The sequence below is a fragment of the Mixophyes fleayi genome, chromosome 2 (assembly GCF_038048845.1).
Source record: "Mixophyes fleayi isolate aMixFle1 chromosome 2, aMixFle1.hap1, whole genome shotgun sequence".
Taxonomy (NCBI): domain Eukaryota; kingdom Metazoa; phylum Chordata; class Amphibia; order Anura; family Limnodynastidae; genus Mixophyes; species Mixophyes fleayi.
In genome coordinates, this window is record NC_134403.1 from 188455534 (window position 1) to 188475857 (window position 20324).

Below are 20324 nucleotides of genomic sequence, written 5' to 3' on the forward strand. Positions count from 1 at the left end.
TAATGGGGGCCTGACGTCTTGTCCCTGAACACAGTTATGTAGCACACCCCAAAATACAGTAATACAAACAATACTCGCCGCACAGACAAAATAAATGCAGTATACAGTACTTTGCACGCTACTCACCAGAGCACACCGCTGTTAGCCAACCAGCCGGTTGCTACAGCACCACAGGAGCCTCCGCTCTACTGTACCTCCTAACTCCGTGTGCTCACCTCACACAGGACCGCGCCTACACTCACGAGGCTCTCACGCCTCTATCACACCATGGGCCTCTTGCCCAGTTGCACACAGAGCCTTGTGCTCTGATTAATGGGCCTCAGCCCCTTCTCTAACCCAGGGCTCTGAGCCCACTAACTAGGGCCTTGTGCCCTGCTACCTAGGGGCTCTAGCCCCTGCCTACTTAGGCCTGTGGCCTTCCTAACTGGCTGAGGGCCTTGTGCCCTTTAAAGCCTACAGGCTACCAGCCCCTGCTCAGGCCCTATGGCCTTCCTATGGCCTCTAGGCCACTACCTACCTAAGGGCCTTGTGCCCTTGTACCTGGGGGGCTCTGAGCCTCCCCTGACTAACAGGGACTTGTGCCCGTTAACAATATGGCCTACTGGCCCACTACTTATTCGGGGCCTAGTGCCCAAGTCCCTGGGCCTTGTGCCCCTAATTTAATCCGTCCCAAGGGCCTTGTGCCCGACCGTGGCCACGGGCCTATTGCCCGACTCTAGTAGGTGTGCTGCGGGCGGGGGCCCGGGAGAGAGGTTGCCTGACACAGGCTTCACCTGGTGCTGTCTTTGGGGAGCTTCTCCTGGACTCCTTCCCCATCTGCCACTGCTTCCACGCTCTGCTGCCGGCTTCTGGTCTTGATCACGCCGGTCTTCAGGCAGCAGAGGCGCTCTTAGCCCTAACAAGGGCTCTCTGCCGCCACTGCTGGTCTCCGCTGGCTTCTTCTCTTCTGGTCTTGATCCCGCAGCTCACCGCGACACGTCCTGCTTCTTCTCTCTCCGCCGACGAACTGCCCGTGGCGGCGCGCGCACCGACTAAAATAGTCGGCGCCGCACTAACGTCGTCACGTAGCGTCGACGCGACGCCACGTGATGACATGGCGGGTCCGGATTGGCCCGCCGCCATTTGCCATTTTCAAATGGCCGGGAGGTGAGCCCTGATTGGCTCCCCGTCCCGGCTGAACCGAGAGGACCGCCGCCGCCCGAGGAACGACAACGGCCCCGTCAGGTAAGCTCTCCACAAAAGCTCCTATCACCTCTTGCAGTCTAGACATGTGGTACAGCACAAGTGTTACTTGGTGTGTGCCCCACATGAGATGAGATCATCAGTGGAGATTGGGGGAGGGAAGGAATGGATCATTACAATATATGGCCACAAACAATAGGATGGCCGGTCCCATGGGAGGGAGGGAGCATGTCAATCAATCCTTTGATAGGGGATGGGGCCACAATGCAATGGGGCCCACCAGGGATCGCATCCGGCAAAACTAAATGTTGCATTTACATGTAGGTACAAAATGAGGTGCTCAAATAGACATAGCACACCTTTCTCAAGGAACATTACAAATTGCTTTTGGGCACATGAAAAATGTCAAAGTGGAAGTAAGTTACTTTATGTTAATAGTGTCCCACACAATTAATTGGATACAAACATGCTGACAATCTGCAATGAAATTCTTTTCTCTAAGTAATTTGTCATAACTTACCATTTATACAGTCACCCAGTGAGGGAGCTTCGACTGTGACTGTGAAAATTGACTGATTAGCAAATACTGCTATATGGAGCAGTGCTGTCATTTGTTATAGAGCTGTAATCAATTGCAACAGTGTATGAAGTGATATAGGGGTTTATGGTTGCATTAGGAAGACATTGTGAGGCTATATGGTGACACTGTGAGACTATATGAGGGCATTATGAAACAATATAGTGATATAAAGAAATACAGTATTATAATGAGGGTCTATGATTGGGAGGTACTATATGTGCTGGACATTGGACTTGTATATGATAGATGTTTTCTATCTAATGTGCACAATATTTATGTTTTTGCAATGCCACACATGTTAAACGTTTTGGTTTTTCATACTGTAAAGTGTATTACAATAGTAAGCATGTTATGTATTCACTTTATACCATTTAAAGTATATCCTTTTTTATTACATGCTACACATGTTAAGTATATATTAATTTGTTGTACACTTTTTACAGTAGTGTGTTTTGCTAATTTACACCAGTTATGGCACACTAGATTTAACCCTTTATGTTCACAGTTTATTTACTCCTGGGAATACCATTGAAAAAAGGGTATGTCCGTTTACTTTAAATCACATTTTAGGATTAGAGTAAGGTCCTGGTAATATTGGTAGTCCTTTAGTGTATTAATATAATTAGTGATTCAACAGAAGACTGAATGTCTGTCAGTGAAGCAACAAACTCTCTCAGTATATCTGGGTTGTTTGCAGGGTTAATCACTCACAGCCTGCCAACGTCAAGGAGTAGTAGAATCATATATGCAAATAACTTAGCAGGTGAATTGGAATGATTGAATTTATCTGTCTGTGGATATCTTACAGTAATCAATCCTCCATACTCTCTACATCTTTCTTTATCATGAAAAACACATACCGATTAATGTGAAATAATGAATAAATTAGGTATTACATGAAAACAAACATGATTAATTCAATGTACAATATAAGAAAATGTTTTACCTTTAACACAGATAGTTAAAGACAATACTCACTTGCTACCCCCACTGAGGGGTATGATGTGTCTTTGGATGCCCTCCAGCTTACTATATTACATCTGATCAATCACCACAGTGGAACAGTGGAATCTGGCAGAATGAATATTTTGCATTTATAAAGTAATTGCCCTACTTTGGCAAGTTTGTTACAGTTATTCAAGGAAGATGGCATAGAATTTATTTGGACAAGGCAGATTAGGTGGTCTATAGTACTCACTAGACACACACTGTGTGGAATATAATCCTGGTATTGAAAGGTCAATACAACTTTAGATAAACATTTAAAATAGTTTGAGAGATGACCAAACAAACTTAAAGGCATTCCCACCCTTTACACTTTAGAAGGAGATTTAATACTTTTATTATAATGTTTCCTAAGCTCTCGTACCCAGCAATAGAAGAATCCACTGGTTGATTGTCTTGGTTGTAGTTAGACCTCTCAGCTTCCTATTTCAAGATATTGTCATAGGATAAGTACGGCACAAAATTATTGCATACCAGCTATGCTAAATGTTTTTCCTAACTTGGTGTACATACAGTGAGGACGGATTTAAATCTCTAAAATGTGATAAATAATGTGACTCAAGTACAGGAACTCAGTCTGTAGACGAGGGATAGGGAAGGATGTGGAAAGAATAATAGGTGGGGAAATAATGTGTGTGTGTACTTATTGTTTTAACAATGTAATGGGGGGGCTATTCATGTAATCAAATAAATACAAAACCAAGTGCGCCAAGGAAACCAACCATGGTAAATAAGTGAATAAAAATAAAAGAAGGCGGGCTTCGTCTATAATGCAAATAGTATTTTATTATAACCAATATAAATAATAATAATACATAAAACTTGAATAAACCACCAACTTTGGAATAGTATAAAAACGGCCTCTAAAAGAGGATATCTTTGTGTATGATATTGTGCATGTCTGCAAATGCAGAAATAACAATATATTTAAATGGTAAACATTTATAATAGGGTCTTCAATCTGTAGACTAACTTACAGATGTTCTTGTAAGAAACAAAGTGTGTGGCCAGTACACTTTGTAAACAAATAATCAAAAATCCGGAATATGCGTGCATAAACCAAGGATAACAATAGCGGTGAAAATCAGTCAGCAGATAATCATAAAGAGTGTAAATAGAGCAGTCTCAACCAGAAATAGCAGCATCTTTAATTAGTGCTAATAGCACCTTCAGATCCAGTTTTTCTATATAATGAATAAGGTGGCGTGTATTATCCGTGCGCCCCTTATATTCATAAACTTTCTAGTGCAGGGAGAGGGCATCCAGGCTGTTAGGGAGAATCCTTCCCCTATAAAGTTCCAGTAGCCGAGGAAGATGTTGATTGTCCCAATCTGTTGTTCCTCATTCCAGATTTGTTTACACAGCTCCTCCTGTTTCTACACTTGAGCCTGTTCTGCTTCCTAAGATGAGGTTTAATCCGCTAGTTTCAGCTGCCTGCCCTGAGCCGCCAGGTTCAGCCGTCTGTCCTGAGCTGCCAGCTTCTGTCTCCAGTTCAGAGGCACCAGCTTCTGCCTCCAGTTCAGAGGTGCCAGCTTCTGCCTCCAGTTCAGAGGTCCCAGCTTCTGCCTCCAGTTCAGAGGTCCCAGCCTCTGGTTCCGATCCAGAGACTATGCCCGCTCCAGAGGGGCCGCTGCCCTTACAGTCCGCTCCAGAGGGGGCGCTTCCCTTACAGTCCACTCCAGAGGTTGCGCTGCCCTTTCAGTACTCTCCAGAGACATTGCCACTTAATGCGGTTCAGCCCGAGTTGCCATTCCATGTGGTTCAGCCCGCGTTTCCACTCTATGCGGTTCAGTCCGAGTTGCAACTTGGTGCGGTCTCCTCTGAGGCTTCTCACAGTGTTGTCTGCTCTGAGGCGTCTCACAGTGCTGTCTGCTCTGAGGCGTCTCACATAGCTGTCTGCTCTGAGGCGTCTCACAGTGCTGTCTGCTCTGAGTCTTTTCACAGTTCTGTCTGCTCTAAGTCTTCTCTCAGTTTTGTCTGCTCTGAGTCTTTTCACAGTGCTGTCTGCTCTGAGTCTTCTCACAGTGCTGTCCTTCCAAATTGTGGGCCCAGTCTGGGCCTCCTTCCAAGTTGTCCACCCACTTTGGGCCTCTTTCCAAGTTGATCGCTCAGTCTTGGCCATCTCCTGCCAAGGCTGTTCTGCGCAAGTCCCCAGATACTTCTATTCAGTCCGAGCCAAACTTTCTCACTTTATCTAAAGAAAATGTAGTGAGCCCTACTGCCGTCACAGGGGACCCTTGTTCTAAGTCCAAATCCCTCCCCAACATTCCCATTACCCCATCATCTGAAGTAGTCAAGACTGCTGACTCTTCTTTTGTTTTTGAATCCCCACCACCTACCTTCGATGGGTACATGGGACAATTTTGTGCACTTGTAAAATTCTGCTTATTCTATTTTCCCTCCGTGCCAAATCTTTTGGACAACCAATATAAGCAAGTACTCTTCTTGCTATCCAATTTTAAAGGGAGAGCGTTGGAATGGGCAAGCCCTTTCATTGAAACCAAAGATCTCATTCTCTCAAGCTTACAACTTTTTATGCATGACATGGTTGAAGAATTTGATACACCACTTGCCAATCCTACCTCCAGTACTTCTCCTAAGCCATCTTCTTTACCCCCAGTTACCCCAACCATTAAATTGTCTTTTGCTTCAGTCTATTTCCAGCATCCAGCATTTCTCTAAGAACTGTAAAAAGAGAGGTAAAAAGAAGAAAATAGGATCTTCTTGGTCCCAACTCTGTTCTAGTGTGGTTTCTATACCCTTTCCGTCCTTGCACGAAGACTTCTCTGCCACATGCCAAATTCTGGATGATGATTCTGACTTTTTTGACAGGTCCTGTTAATTTTGGCGTCTGGAATTTGCCCTTAAAGGTGGGGGTACTTTCACGATTTGTATCCTGCAGCTCCTGTCTGCCAAGAACTATGTTGGACCTTTGTGTATATATAGATGTATCCTGCCTGTAGTACCACTGTTCCACCAAAGGGGTCACAGTGGTAATCAGACTGCTCTCTTACCTGCCAGAGCTGTCTTGTTATTCCTAGATGCTTGAATGCGTGAATAAGCGTCGAATATACATGTAGTAAAAAAAAGTGCAATTACTAAAAGAAAAAAAGCATGTATGCCAACTACGTTTACAGCTGAATTCCGTGATGTAAGATATTTACTAAAGGATTCACATCATAATGTATTTTACGAAATGTGTGGATTTGAATACGGGCACTCATACACACAAGTTCAGTGCTTTTTTTTAAAAACGCAATTTACGTGTAAACTGCGTTCTGATTTGAATCAGAACCAAGGTGTCTAAATCTGTGGTAAACTGATAAGGTTGTACTGCAACAGAAAACTACAAATGTGAAACATGTTGGAGGGCCAGTTGGTCTCTAATCTGTAATCTCTGATCACTTTGGTAAGTGGCTTACAATGTCAATAAGCAGACTTTATATGCAGCTACGACTTTTGAGAGACTTTTCTGGAGCTGCTGTACATATTTCTTTGCTAAAGAGAGGTAATGTCATTATTATAGCTCACAGATGGTAAGGATGTTCACATACGCAAAGTTTTGACATGTAATAATAACATTAATGAAACAAATAATATTCACATGCAACCTCAAATTTAGACAGAATTCTCATAGGAAAACCTAACAGATGTGAGTTAGCATGAAAGCAACACATTAAACCTTTCATTACACACACACACAAAAATCCAGAACAATGAATTTCTAATTTAAAATAGAGAAAGACCATTACATTACTGGCTTCATTAGGCTGTGCTCGTAGGACCTTCTTTTTCCGAATCTGTGCACGCAGCCGGGGAGGTCAGTCTGGTCACACCATCTAAGCTATGCATGCAACATTGGCTTTTGAAGTAACTGAGCATGTAGCCTAGGGGTGTTCATAACCAATGACCTTTGTGCACAAATCCTCTCAGTGGCCCTGTTTGTAAGGTTTTGAAATGTATAATTTTAAGCTTCATACAAATGTGCTCATGTGTCCTTATGCACTGAGGTTAAATACGGCATATTTTATTTTTACTTTTAAGCTATCTATTCATTTATTACCTGAACTCAAGCCAACATTCTCCACATGTCCTCATTTACTACAACATAACAAAACAGCCATCCAGACCTACCCTAAGGTCCTGCTTTATTGCAAAAATGCTGCAGTTCTCTGCAAAACTGGTAAGTGTTGCAAAGAATAAATAATATTTTTAAATGATCCTGTTATCAATTGGGGAATATGCAATGTCTGTCTTTTCCAGCATTGTGAGGGATTCACACATCTACCAATGTGTGGGTTAGTCTCAATCCCACCTACAACGCAATGAGGGCTCTTTTTCAGAGTAAGGGTTTCCTTTGGATATCATTATTCTTTTTGTGCATACTTGCCTACCCTCCTGGAATGTCCATTAGGTTCTCCAATTTTGGGAATCCTCCTGTACTCCCAGAAGAATAAGCATCCACCCAGGTTTTGTTGGAGTCGGAAGTTTTAAAAGTCGCAAGTATATTATTGTGTATTATTTTTTTCTCATTTCAGTATCTGTTCCTGTTGTGGTTCCCCAAGTTCCAGCATGACCTAGGAGCCATGGGTGTGCTCATGCTTGTAGGCATTATAGCAGATTTCCCTGCTATAGTACCATGTAATAGTAAAATCGATTGGTAGTACCAGCCTAGGCTGGCAGAATTAGGGTTGGTTATGCTGGGTTTTTTTTTACTATAATGGAAGTTTGAATGTAAAGCTTTATGTTGACATTGTGACTGCATCTCATATGATGATAATGGAATAATGGCTGTGCTGCCATATACTGTGTGAGGAAAGTAAACAAATATCACCCATACAAAGTGCACTTTGTTTATCACATTAATATACTTTTAAACCCTTCTACCCTCATCACACAATTTATTTTGTTTGAAAATGTGTTACAGTTAGCCCCTTCATTATGGAATCAATGTTCCTTAGTACACATTTCTTGCACGGTGGCTTAGTGGTTAGCACTTCTGCCTCACAACACTGAGGACATGAGTTTGATTCCCAATCATGGCCTTATCTGTGTGGAGTTTGTATGTTCTCCCTGTGTTTGCGTGGCTTTCCTCCGGGTGCTCCGGTTTCCTTCAAAACACTCTAAAACATACTGGTAGCTTAATTGGCTGCTATTAAATTGCCCTTAGTCTCTCTCGCTCTGTGTGTGTGTGTATGTTAGGGGATTTAGATTGTAAGCTCCAATGGGGCAGGGACTGATGTGAATGAGTTTTCTGCACAGCGCTGCGGAATTAGTGGTGCTATATAAATAGTTGATGATTTGTTCTAAACAAACAACCCTACTATTAAATGATATAAATTAACCTAAGATAAAAATAATTATAATTTTTTTAGCATTTTAATTTTTCATAAACTTTTTTCTGATATTTGATAATTTTTTTGGTTTCTTTTTTTCTTTTTCTTTTTTTGGTGTTTACAATATTTTTAGTTAAACTTGAGGTGGGGAGATTGGAGTTGGATCTGGGATAATAGGGATTGGGGTCTTGAACCTGGGACTGGGGCGATATCAACTGGGGCTGGGGTGCTTGACAGGTTGGGAATCTCTTCATCTGCTGCAAAAAAAAATTATATATTGTTTTTTTAAATTTGAACTCTTAGTACATTGGTAAAATATATCTTAGCTCTATGGTTTGTTCACACATTTTCCAAGCTCAGAGTTCAGGAGTGGTACATTAACTTAAACTCTCTGAAAGGTTCATGTTATACTGAACACAGTAGTAGCCAGAGGACTACTTTTTTTTGGAGGCACATATGCATATATATTGGGGGGGATTGCTTGGCAAAAGACACTTATTAGGTCCATGATGTCAGACACCTGTGGAATAGCAAACTTTGCATCACATTTGGGAAATAAAGGCTTTCTGAGTACTACACTTTAATGCTGCCAAAAGAAAGAGAGAAAATCATACCACATTATAACATCAAGAGACTTTAATTTTTCAGCAGTCGCCTCCTCCTCCGAACCGTTAGGGGATGGGTAATATTCCACTCATGGGCTGGATTTTCACCCTCGGATTCCTCTACCAGGCCAATTCTCCGGCCATCTAGCAACCAGGTCTCGGATTTTGAAGTGTTTGAAGTGAGGCATCACATATAGTCTGGACATTGAGCAAGTGGAAATGCTTTTTATTGCAAAAAATATTAGCATTTCCACCAGACGAGATCAGGGCTATGACATGTATGCCCTCTACTGTCCCTATAACCCACGGGAAGCTTGCAATGGTGGCAAATTGCAACTTAAAGGACACAAAAGACTCCTTGCAACAGGGATGCTCTCAGAACAACCTTTAGCACACGGCTGAAGGTGGCTTGGGATATTCCTGCCTCGACACCCACTGCAGTCTGGAATGACCCAGATGCACAAAAGTGCAATACCACCAAGTGTTTGGTTAGCAGCAGCTTTGCTGTCGGGATGTTGCACATTTGTTCTATGTCACTCTGCACAATGCACAGGGTGTCCGCGATGACATATGTTGGGAGCCGATAACGACGGAACACATCAGCATCAGACATCCCAAAGAGGCTGACACATCCTCTAAAAACACCACTGGGCCAGCAATGGTGGACCAGTTGCTGGTTTCTGAGCGAACAATGCCTGTTTCCCTCCTGATTCTGGCCATACACTATGTCCATGCCTGGTTATATGTGAGAAAGATGGAAGGATAAAAACAAAGTAAAATATTGTCTAATGCATTGCAGTTTTTGTAGTCTCCTTGTACATTTAACATTAAAAACATACTTATGCATAGAATGGGTCATGAAACACTCATTATTACATTTCTGCAAAAAAGTAAAAAAATAAATAAAACAAAAGTAAGCATGACATGAAATTTAATAAACATAGCATTTTAATGACATTAAAAAATATATATATAGTACTACATAGGCATACATAGTAGCAGACCTTTTGAAAACCAACATGCGCACCATAGTAATCGCCCTACTTGGGTCATTTAATGGTGTATAATGAGATGAGTGCGTGCAGGAGAATAGTTCAAAGTCCCATTAGATGAGGTGGCTGTAACTGCTGTGTTTGGTCATCAATATCATCTGAAAGCAGTAGTTTGACTTGGACATATGTGCAGGAGAATGTCTTTACTGTATATTGCTTACATGCATCTGCCCCTTCCTTAACGGCTCCCAGAAACTGTAGGCTGTCATAAGTGTCATTTGTGGTTAAGGATTAATCTGATGTTACTGCGTTCTTTGGCATATGAGCCAGTTCTGGATAGCGCAGAGAAATTGTGTGCATTATACTCAGAAAATCAACCAGATACTTTCCTTAACGGATCAGGCTTCATACTCAGGGCTTCTGCCTCTAGAGTCTGCAGCTCTGCTGACTGAGCTATTCTGATTGCTAGACAGCCCCTGCTGTGTTATTGCTTAGTTTAACTGTTCTCCTGATGTTCCAGCATGTTCTAGCTCCACCCTCTGACTTCCTATATAAACATTGCCTGTTCCTGTCTTCCTTGCCAGATTATTGTGATCCTGCCTGTAATCTAGTTCCTGTTCCTGTTACTGCATTTGGCTCTAGTAATCCACTATTCATGTACCGACCCTGGATTATCCTTAACTACACCTTTGCCTGAACCCATTACCTTATTTGCTTCACTATGTACCAAATCTGGCTGCCGTTTGGTAGCAGTCACGGCGGCCGCGGGCACCGCCGCTACTCTCACCTCCTTCCTGTCGGCGTCCCGGCCGTCGCTATGATGATCAGGACGTCACTTCCAAAGCAACGGTCGGACGCCAGCAGCAGTAGCGCCGTGTCCCGGCGGCTGGGGACAGCCGGGCACATGCGCAGGAGTAATCAAGCATGTGGGCTAATTAAATAGTCAATTAAGTAATTAGAGCCCTCTGCTCATGTGATTTCAGAGCCAGGCTCTGATTGGCTGATGCTGGTATTTAAGGCAGTGAGGTCTGCAGGGTTGTGTTGTGCTGGCTGGAGGGGTTCCTAACACCGTTGACCATTCTTTATTATATTATCCTCCTGTGCCCTATCTTCCTTCTTGTCACTGGGCTCCATTTCAGCCTTCACCATTACAGATTGCTGCTAGGATTTTGTGCTCATAAAAGTCCAGCTTGTTTAATTCAGTTCCTAGTATATTATACATCTGATGACCTTTTTACTAATTTCAGAGCTAAATTGGGTGAGCTATCTATAACATGCTTCCCTCGGCTGTCTCATATGTTTATCTTCCCTTCTGATCATTGCTGTAGCATAGATGTGAACCCACACCTTCACTCCACTCTTATCTACTTAGACTTCAACAGGTGCAGATCAGGTCCACGTCTGCTGACGTCAATACTCAACAGAGCCTGAGCAACAGGTATTCTGTGCTTATGTGTCCTGACAAACCTTGTGCCTGCTATTTCTCTAATTACCCATTAACATCCAGGTCTGTCTACGACCTTCACTGTCTCCTGCGATTGTGACCTTCCGATTGTTTTTTGACCTCTTACTTTTCCTGTCTATTTTGACCCCTTATCACCAACCATAATTGTGCCTCACCCACAATATTCACTTCAGGCTGATGTCAAGCATGGCAAATCAAGAGCCACAACATGTGGGTGTCTTACCAGAAAGCCAAACATATCCTTGTGGGTGTCCCTGCTGAAAACTAAAAACCCAAGACTCCCTACACAAGTTGCGTTACCATCAACCACTAGCAGCACAATGTCACACAGTCTGTGACAGTTTGCTCAGGCCATGGTACTGCTACAATTTTGACTAGTTCCTAACTGGCATCAACCCACTGATTTAAAGGCTACACTATGTTTCCTAGGATTTGCAATTTACTATCAACAATATCTTGCTTTACAGTCATTACGTTACTACTCTCTCTAGAATCGGAGAAAATTCTCATATTTGGTAATCAGAAGTAGAAAATGCATCTCAGCTACTAAAGAAGGATTTCAGCATGGCTTGCAAAACACGGTAAGCACAGCTGAAGGGAGCAATGATTCTGCGGTGCTCCGCCAGCCTGTTGCGCCAATTTTTTTTTCCCAGCCAAGTCAGGTTGCCGGGTGCCTTTCCACCTTCTTCAGAGAGCAGAGTGGGAACATCAGAGCAAGCAAAGCTAGCCTTGGAACAGTGGAGGTATCTTTTGGTAGGAGCATTTTACCCAAATATCATTTACACAGATCATGAAAAACTCTGCTATATGCAGTCTGTTCAAATATAAAATAGTGACATCTATACTCCTCAACATTTCAAACTTTACTAGATTTTTGTCCCAGCATTCTCACTTGGGTCTGTAACTCATAGTTATCTGGTGTTGTTGGTATTAAGACAACATTGGAAATAATCATCATAAACATTTGGTTCCACAATATTAAAGGAAAAAGTCTCTGATTTTATCTTCGCTTGTCCTGAATGTACCAAAAGACAGCCCCTCAATATGATATAGAGGTAACTTTTTTCCTCTTTTTGCTCTAAAAAAAAACATTGGTGTAATTTTTCTATGGAGTTTGCTACTGAACTTCCACCTTCCAATTATTTCAAAATCATTTGGGTAGTGGTTGGAAATGACCATCTGCTCTTGTAAATATTTGTTTTCTAATATTAATACTGAATTTCTTTTTTCCATATGATCCACAGTCAAATGGACAGAGAGTCAGTCATTACTTCCAGACTAACGTTTGAGATGTTTGGCTAGATTTGCTCCCTTAGGCAGAATTTTCCTAAACACCCACTTCCAATTTCCACATCTTTAGAGATCTTCCACATATACATCTGGAATGATGCTCATGAAACTTAAGGCCTCTGCTCATTGCAAGACATATACTGTCAGATCAACACCTATTTTACACCCTGGAGGTAAGTTATGTCTCTCCACTAAATACATTTCTTGTGGTTAATATACTAAGTAGATCTCTTTCCATTTGCTTGTATAAAAAAATGGGAAAAAATAAATATAAAATAAAATAGATATCTATAATACAAAATAGACCATTTTCTGCTGTCTAGTAGACAAAATAGACTTATTTGCATTGGTGCACATTGTAGAGTCTTTTCTGCTGGCTAGTTAGCAAAATCATTTGTGCTTAGTATAAAGAGCAGACATTTTCTTGTGGCTACTGTACAGTAAATTAAATATTTTCTGGTGGTTTGTGAAATGTTGAAACCCCTTTTCTGATGTATGAAATAGATTACTTTCTTGTGACTATACAGTGGAAAACTAGAGATGTTCAAGCTCAGTTTTCTGAAAACCGAGCCCACCCGAACTTAGAGGATCTGAGTAGGCTCGCGAGCTGGCTCTTTACTTTCCCGCATCCTCGGATCTGAATCGAGGCAAAACGTCATTGTTGCGTTGGCGGGTTTTGGATTCCATAAGTATCTCCCTCCCCAGAAGATCCAGCGCCATTGCTCACACACAAACAGGGGTAGCAGTGCTCTTGTTACTCTCCACTCTCCAGTGCCATTGCTCAGTGCCATTGCTCAAACAGAAACAGGAGGGGTAGCAGTGTTCTTGTCACTTGACAAAAATGGACTGGAAATTATTGGAAATTAATGTTATTGAGGTTAATAATAATGTAGGGATTAAAAAAGAGCCAAATTTTGTGATTTTAGCAAAAATAAATAGGGATTTTAGAAAAAAAAATCAGGATCCAAAACCAAAACCAAAACACGTGAGGGCGGTTTTGCCAAAACCAAAACCAAAATACAAAGTTAATCCAGATCCAAAACCAAAACACGGAGGTCAGTGAACATTCTCTATGGAAATCCCTCTTTGGTGGTTAGTATAATGTGAAGACACCTCTTTGGTAGCATACAAAAAAGACACCCCTTCTATATTGCTGGCTACTACATTAGAGGTTTATGTGATTAAGTTATTTATACTGCCATCACCAATCCTAAAAGGCAAAGGACCTGGAACACACCCTGAGACTGATCTAAGGAATTTGGGGTGTTTAGCAAGTGTATGTTGCTAGGCAATGTGTATTATAAAAGTCATATCATTGTAATAATGATCACATGATTGATAGCTGACATCAAATGGAGTAATAGCTACTGAACATGTGAGACATTTTATTTCTGTTCTAAGAGTGTTGTATTTTGGGCTTTCTTTTAATATACCTGAGTTTTGACTCATCTGACACTAATGAACCATCTGCTGTGGAAACCTGTCTTTATTGTACTTACATTTCCTAAGCTTCCTATTTGTTAATCATGGTAATACTCTGAAGCTTAGGTGTAAATGAGGTAGTGTGCAGTTAAAGTAACACTCTGGAAGTAAAAATAAAAAGCTCTCTCAGGACTATTAACTAACATTGCATTTAGCTCTAAATTTGCAGTGAACAATAAGAACCAATCAGACATTAAAATTCATTGTCAAACATTGTTGTATGCTATAGTTTAGGGAAAGTTTGCACCTAAATTCAGTGTTAATAAATAGCCGTATATGCTTTTCTCCTTTCTCCCAATAACAAAGGACCTTTAATACTCTTTAGGACAAGTCCTTGTCATTTTAAAACAAAGAACAGAAAGCTTTGACACTTTAACAATTGCTACATCTTCTTTTCCCATGATGCTCAGCTAGTCAGCTTTGCAGCATTTATGGAAGGATGTACAATGATACAAAGAATAATTTAATTTTAGGCCCAGAAGATATTTCTATCAGTTTATTTTAAATACTGATACAGAGTTTTTAGCCTTGTGAAGTGACCACTTTGTAACCACTTTAGATTTATTATCTGGTAAAAAATCCTTTAATTGTTCATTTGTGTGTCTAATAAAGTGAAAAAGGGAGAGAAAGCTGGTATTATTTTTTCAAGGCACTCTGGGACACAAGAAAACACATTTAAAATTAATTCTTATTTCAGAACATTAAATGTAGCAGTTTATGTATGTCTGTAAGATCAAAATATAGCATTAAAGGCAAGCAAAATATTAAATTAAATGAATGTGTATTGATCAAATTGTGACTGAGCATCTTCTTAACAATATTGTTAATTTTATATACTTGCACTGGGAAAGAAATCAATGCATAATATTATATTTTGCAACAAATAAAAAAATTAAATAAACCAATAATTGTATATAGTGTCTTTGAATATTGCATTAATTGTTTAAATAATCTTGAATACATAACTATTCCATTTTGATTCTATTGTTATCTGACTTGACTAATAATGTGTGTATCATACTATATAATAATGAAGAAAACAGTTATCAATATGACATTGTCAAAATTTTCATATGAGTTTGAATCTTTCTCACACAGCACTCCTTATGTGAAGTACAACATTGTAATTATAATACGATTTTTAGTTTCCATTTATTCAATCTAGTTGCAAGTCCTCAGTATTTAGTGTCCATACAGATACAGATATATATCTAATTTAAAATAATTGTATATTTATCTATTTATAGCCCTATAATATTTACTGTAAATTAGTAATGTGCATAATACCTAGTGATTTGTGGCTCAGAGCAGGAATGGGTGGAGCAACATTTTGATTATCCCCTGGTTTATAAAGAGATTGATATATACTTATTATAAATAAAATATTAATCTGTATAGACATTCAATTCTGGGCAATAACTATGTGGTACACAATGGAAATGATAATGTGTATTTTAGATGCACTTCATATAAGTCTTGCTGATTTCCATTGATTTCTATGACAGTGGAAATGTAACAAAATTATTGAGAAAGCACCAAGTCACAATTTTTTTAACCACATAATTGCACTTCATCACTACACCTTCATTTATATTTAATATTTCGCTTAATTTTAATGTTATATTTTGATCTTACAGACATATAAAAGTTACTAGATTGTAATTTGAAATAAAAAAAATAGTTTTTAATATTTAACATAACTGCATTTTTTTCTCTGCTTTTTTCACTTGATTATAACATTTGGTTATCTCAGGACCCTCTTCTAAAATAATTTAATGGTTAAGACATTAGTATTATCGTCATAATAAAGACATGGGACATATTTATTAAGTAAGTCTTTCAATTTTTTTCAGGAGCAGACGGTTTAACTTTATAATCATTTCTACCTCTACATGTAGTATCCCACCTACATTATGGTTTCAATAATACTAAGATCACTCTAATATTATTTCAGTTTCACAGACTCTGAACATACATATCCAATTGTTAGATTCTAGTAAAGTTCTGTATAATAATTATGTACTTTATACATCCACTTCAAAGGATTACATATCCTAAGATATCATGGGGACAAATCCCACACATTATTATGTGAGATGAGGTTAGATGTGATATATTTAAAAGTTCAGGGTCTGAGATTAAAAAAAATATTAAGCTTCAAAGAAGCAAAGGCTCCATCTTTGTGCATATGTTCATCATGCTGAGACTATTAGTAATAATGTACTTAGTTGGCGTTAAGGATTTGTCCACTTTTGGACAAAATTTCTTCTTTAACAAGCCACTTCTCGATGCTCTGTAGCTAGTAAACTGTGCTGAACAACAGGTCCGTCTTTTAGGACAGCATGTAGAGGAGAACTTTGTCAGCATGACTGGATAGGAGTTTTTTAAAAGTCTGAAAAGTTCAAGGGGGTGGGAACTTCAGGGCAACTCCCCCTTTACAACTCATGGATTGTGGGAGCCCATAAGGGCTTACAGCACCTTTTGATCCAGTGGGGGGGGGGGGACGCATAGGTGAAAGTGATATACAAGGAGGCAACAAATACCATTTCCTGTAGGATCAATAATGTTAATAATACATGATAGGAATATATAAATTGTGTATTTGTCTTTGGGAAGTTGAGGTTGCTGTATTAATCTTCAAGTCCCTTGACATCCATTCCCCTTCTTGCCAATTTCTTGGAAGGGTCTGTTGTGGAGGCTGGACTTTCCAGCACCTTTCTCTTCTTTCTCAGCTTATTCCCTGAAGAGGGCACAAAAGGGGTAAACTATTCCAGGTTAGTGGGTAGGGCTACAACAGGTGGTTGAAGCGTTAGTGTTGTTACAGGTGTCTTAGTTAGGATGGTGTAGAGAAGGGAAAGAGTGAAGCAGAAGAGGTGGAGGGAGTGGCAAGGAGTGGGAAGGGGTTAGAGATAGCAGGGGAAGTAAGGGATAGGGCTGTCTAGAGGGGGGGAAAGGTGGAGTAGTACAGGTTTTTTGTTAAATCCCTGTTGTCTGCTCTGTGATGGCTTTATCTGCATGGAGGGAAGGGTGCCACCTTCTGGCAATTTTCTATTTGCTGCAGCTGTGTAAGTTCTTTCCCTCTACAGGCAATCCCTGTAGATGTGGTTTGTTTGCCAGGGTATTTGTTAGTCTCATGCCAAGTCCAAGCCACTCTGCAATTGCTGAAGCCTTGCACTTCATCCACATTTGGTCGACCCCACCACGACTTGTCTGCATAGTGAAGAAGTCCTGCAGATCTGCCCAGGAAAAAAATTCTGTGGTAGGAACTGGATGTCATCTGTATTCTTGTTGTCCTTCCATAGTCTACCAATGAGAGACCACATGCCTGCCCAGAGACATTTCAATCCAGGATCTTGGTGGGGTACTTGACCACCAGGGAGAATTGACTCAGTAAGGTGGCAATATCTTTGACAGGTGTATGAAAGTTCCACTTTGAAAACATTACCCCTTCTAATCTCTTTGCATTGGCGCCTCCCAATTCCTTTGCAGATACAAAAGAAGCAATCCTGATGAAGAAGATCTTTTCAGATAGCTCTGTATGCCGAGTGTCTTCCCAAAGATTTTCCTTTGCCTGTCCTCCTCCAGTATTCTCCGTCCTCCTTCTTCACCTGCAGGGCATCTGTCTGCCTTATTTAGGGTTCCCTGGACATGGATCTAGCTGGGATTTCTGTGTTCTGTTGCTGGAGGGGCAGTGAAGGTTGAAGTGCCAAAGTCAGAGAGATCATTAAAAGTCTTCGTTCCATCCCTCTTAAGGGGGGGCTGGAGCAGAGGCTGCAGCTTAAGTCTTTCTCTTGGCCCCATTTCCCAGGGTCAGAAGAAGATTGTTTTCGAGGTGACATCTTGGTGGGCACAGCTATGCATTGTCTTACTGATGGGTGTAACAAGGCGGATCTTTTTCCAGTCAGCTAAGCTTTGCAGAGCACCGCTCCTTGAAGTTCTTCCTCCTTGCAGCCTTCTTGCATTCTTGGCAGATGTTTGTAACTCTTAGTCCTTTAAAGGACCATAGTATGCTCTGATAAGAGTAGATCCTACACTTGATCTTAGCCAAGAGGCCAAGAAGCAAAGGTGTGAGGTAGGTGTATCACCTGAATGGACAGGAGCCGCAGTTATTCAAGTCTTGTGTAGCATACACTGCATTCAATGACAATAGATCATCTTATTTTCTTATGAGAACTATGTGGGTCCTGCACATTTCTTCCTGTAAGGCAACATCAAAAGTTACGTATGTACTTGATATAAGATACTCAATGTATATTGTAACTGTATACATGTATAATTAGGACATACACAGAAAACTGGAATGCTTGTGTAATCAAATACATGCAAATATGCTTATTTTTAACCACTTGTTGTTTCACACCAATAATTGCCTTTTGCTTCTATATTTAAGCCTGTGGGAACTTCTCTATTTGGACTTTACCACTGGTTCCTGTGCTGGCAATAATGACGCTTTCCCTGGCTCTATGTAGTATTGGACTCATTAGACAATAAAAGCTATGAAACTTTTTCCTTTCACTTTGTGGTTTGGCTTTTATTTCTTTACATCCTGGATTACACTTTGTGTTTGCAAATGCATATGAGTTGACTTCAGTCCTTATACACCTCCATAATTTCCAAGTTAAATAGAATGATATCTAAATCTAATTGCATTGATATTTTGGATGTCCATTACAACCAGCAGGCAGCTTAAAAATGCTTTGACTGTTACAAATACCTTCTGGTACCTGCAAGGATATGGAAATTAATTAAGTGAGGGATTCATTCTCTTAATATTAGGATACAAGTATTATTATATTAATGTGTGGAACTAGCCTTTAAACAAAATGCACATTTAACTGTATAAGATATTGGACGAAATTTATCAAAGTGTGATTTTGTGTGTGGTTTGAAAACCATGCACACTTCACATGTAGTTTTCAGCCCAAAACTGTAGGATTTACTAACCTGCAGTTTGCAGGCAGAAAACTCGAAAAGCATGTGCTGTGTGGTGGTTTGAAAATTCACAAACCGCATGCAGTTTATAGCAAATTGCATGTGGCGCTGTCGCATCACCATAGCCCCGTCCCTATTAGTTAAAGCCCGCAAATTTACGGCATTGAATGACGGGGCGGGGCCTAATGGTGCGATCGCGTCATTAAGCCCCACCTTCACAAGTGTCCAGGAGGTTGCCTACCCGAAATTCGGGAGCCTCCCGGAAATGTCCGCAGAGTAGGCAAGTATGGGCTTTGGAAAGGGAATTGACTGCACCAGATATACCATTAAACCTCCTCCAATTGCGTAAATCTTTCTTTCACCAATATAATATTAGTAACTAGTGAGGAGGGGTGCACCCAGTCATAAAGTTAAGTAACCTTTATTGTCATCAAGAAGAAGAAAGTAATGACCAAATGGGGCACTCATTAATGGATGTACAAATTATATAGTCATTATATTGATAGGTAAGGTGTAAATACAATACATCTTTATTAATGTCAAGTTAAAAACAATTGTCTAATAGCGAAATATTAAAAGATGATGATTGAAACGTACATTGATATAAACAAAAATTCTGTTAAAATGGACAACAATAAGTTGTCTAGCCGCGAGGCTACTCTTATGTTTTGACGCGCGTTTCGCTAGTAGCTTTGACAAGGCAAGCCGATATTGCGGCTAGATAAGGTATTTAAAGGAGAAAGCCCTCCCCTTCAGTGACGTATTACCTGGCAACGTTGTAGCAACCATCGGGTTGCATAAGGTGAACTCCGAAAAGGAGAAATTGAAATACACTCCCCTTTAGTGACACCTTCCTTAGTAACACTATAGCAACCATCGGGTTGTCGGATATATACTCTTATCCCGATATATCATTTCGCTATTTTGGGGATAAAAATTAAGAGGAAGGGATATGTGTTAGTACACTATTATGGGGATAAGGATTGAAAAGGAGGGATATATTAAAACATCGGGCTGTAAATCATCTCATGCTGATCCCAGATATAATTCAGTTCAGCACTGAGTATGACAAAATAGTCTAAGGAGTATGGCATCACAGGTACATTAATTATTCTGGCTAAAGCATATAAAACAGATAGGTCTGGATATAACACAATCCATGTTCAATAAAGGTAAGTATGGGACATATATTTTGATGTTATAGATGACAACTAAGCCACACTTAATATGCAGACTCAATGGAAACTTCCAATTTCGTGAATGCTTTTAACTTAAGAATAATATTTTTTGTTATCCATTGATAATTAATAATTTCACTACCTTACATAGAGGTGAAGGGGCAATTATCTCATAAAATAAATTCCAAAACCCATATAACCAAAATGTTCACTAATATATGTAAATAACAAACCTCTAAACAATTGAGGTTTTTTTTAACCTTTGTCAGTGTGAAAT

The 20324-nt window shown here is 40.2% G+C and overlaps 1 pseudogene; it reads right to left on the reverse strand.

Annotated features, from left to right (window-relative positions):
- Nucleotides 1-17906: 17906 nt before the first annotated feature.
- LOC142142034 (U2 spliceosomal RNA) lies at nt 17907-18001 on the reverse strand (annotated as a pseudogene).
- Nucleotides 18002-20324: the final 2323 nt, after the last annotated feature.